General features: G+C 50.8%; 1 pseudogene; it reads right to left on the bottom strand.

Annotated features, from left to right (window-relative positions):
* LOC136781645 (large subunit ribosomal RNA) overlaps positions 1-2,500 on the bottom strand; it is a 7,411-nt pseudogene that overhangs the window by 3,001 nt on the left and 1,910 nt on the right.

Here is a 2,500-nt window from a genome sequence, read left to right as displayed (position 1 = left end):
CAATCTGGATAGATTTTCCTCGACCGCCATCCCTCACAAGAGAGACGCGTCGCACTGTTCTTATAGCCATGCATTATAAGTTCCACCATTGACGCAGGTATTCCTCTTGATATCAAAATGTCCTGAATCGCTTTGTGCGATACAGAATCAAAGGCCTTGGCCATGTCGATTGATGCGATATATAGTGGCTTGAACATTTGTCTGTGGTATCGAAGCACGAAGTCCAGTGCAAATATATTTTGGGCGCAGCCATCTTGAGGGACAAAAGCTTTCTGCCTCTTATCTAATTTCACTACATATTCTAGTCTTTTGGTGAGAACCTTATGAAACGTTCTAGTAATTACAGAAGATACTGTTATTGGCCTGTAATGGCCAGGTTCTATTGCTCCATCCATTTTAGGTATGAGCGTTGTTTTCGATTCCAATAGGTAGCTTGGAACCCTACCCACAAGCAAAAGCAAGTTAAAAAACCTGAGAAGGATACCAATTGGCACCGCTCGCAGCTGCCTAGCTGTGAGACCGTCAGGTCCAGGTGAGGTTCCTAAAGCAGGAAACGCTCTTATAATCTCCACTGATTTAATAGGCTCAAGCAGGCTAGACACATCTAGCTGCTGTATGTGTGAGACTCCCGGAGTGGCCTGACTGCCACCGGTGAACACATTCTCCCAATACGGGATCATGATATCTCGCGGTGGAGTGGTGACCTCACCAAAGTTATCCAAGATAGCATGGATACATTTCGTTTTATTCTTAGACCAGGCTTTCTGTGTCAATGCGTATTCTCTTCTTCTTGCCTTCCTACTGGAAAGTGGCTTAGGCGGCCTATTACCCCCTGCGTGTGTCTTCTGGGGGTTTGCAGGGAAAGCTTTCCGGAGGTATATGTCTATCGCATCTGCTGTTTCGGCCAATCTTTGTGACGTTATTTGCCTACAAATACCCTCCAGCAATTCACTACTGTACTCATTACCCACTAAGGGGTCTAAGTCTCTCAGGAATCGAATTATATTCTCCCTATAGTCATCCTCGATAGGAATATTAGGAGGAGACTCTTCCTGCCTGACATCGCCTTCACACATCTCATCCACTTCCATCGTGTCCACTTTAAGATGCTCTAGGACCTTGTCCTTGTGGGATTGCTTCCTTCTCTGGCCTTTAATGGCCTCCAATGTACGTTCAGGAAAGTACTCCATTAGGGCTTGGTTAATAAATCTTACTCCTGATCTGGTCAGACGAGCTTCCTGTCGAGCGAGGAGCGCCGCTTCTTCTGCACTCCAATGAGCTTTTTTGTTGACTACTTCATCCGCCAATCTTTGGTCATTCCAGCTCTTGTGGGCACGTTGTTCGTGCACCCCTCGACCAATTCGGGTAGAAAAAACCTTTGAACAGCCGTCTAATCGGCAATTAAACTGCAGGTCACCTGCTTCATCGGTCGGACCGGATGAGCCTGAGGGCTCGCCGGTTAAAGAATTTCCCATCCGAGGCTTTTTATCTTTTTTCGTGCCGACACTATTAAGGGACGAGCGGGCTGGCAACCCACAGGCCCCTGAATTTCGCCTAGACTCTATTCAGCCCTCCCGAAGGAGGTTACCGGCGGTACCACTAGGAGGTAAGAGCTAGACTTGGCCAGGAGAGGCTATATATTCGCATCCTGTCCCAGTAACTAGACCCTCCATCGGTCTCCGGCGCAGACGCGACTCGAAAGCCGACCGCCACCATCGTTGACCTTAAGAGAGTCATAGTTACTCCCGCCGTTTACCCGCGCTTGCTTGAATTTCTTCACGTTGACATTCAGAGCACTGGGCAGAAATCACATTGCGTCAACACCCGCGAGGGCCATCGCAATGCTTTGTTTTAATTAGACAGTCGGATTCCCCTAGTCCGTGCCAGTTCTGAGCTGAGCGTTGAATGGCGGCCGAAGAGAACGACCGCGCAAGTAAATTGACACGGAAGCCTCGCAGCAAGGACGTTTCGCGGGAGGCCAAGGCACGGGACCGAGCTCGGATCCCAAACCGTTTCCGGCAGTTCACCTCGCCCAGGCCCGGCACGTCAGCCTGACCACGCTTCCCGACCAAGCCCGACACGCCCCGCTCCTCAGAGCCAATCCTTATTCCGAAGTTACGGATCCAATTTGCCGACTTCCCTTACCTACATTAGTCTATCGACTAGAGGCTCTTTACCTTGGAGACCTGCTGCGGATATGGGTACGAACCGGCGCGACACCTCCACGTGGCCCTCTCCTGGATTTTCAAGGTCCGAGGGGAAGATCCGGACACCGCCGCAACTGCGGTGCTCTTCGCGTTCCAAACCCTATCTCCCTGCTAGAGGTTTCCAGGGAACTCGAACGCTTATACAGAAAAGAAAACTCTTCCCGGATCTCCCGACGGCGTCTCCAGGTCATTTTGGGTTACCCCGACGAACACCTCTTGCGAGGGCCCGAATTGTATGCGGTTCCGCTGCCGGGTTCCGGAATAGGAACCGGATTCCCTTTCGCCCGACGGGT

The sequence above is a fragment of the Prorops nasuta genome, unplaced genomic scaffold, assembly GCF_024137725.1.
Source record: "Prorops nasuta isolate Cenicafe-Biocafe unplaced genomic scaffold, Cenicafe_Pnas_1.2 PNAS00023, whole genome shotgun sequence".
Classification (NCBI taxonomy): domain Eukaryota; kingdom Metazoa; phylum Arthropoda; class Insecta; order Hymenoptera; family Bethylidae; genus Prorops; species Prorops nasuta.
This window is presented reverse-complemented; position numbering and strand designations above follow the sequence as displayed.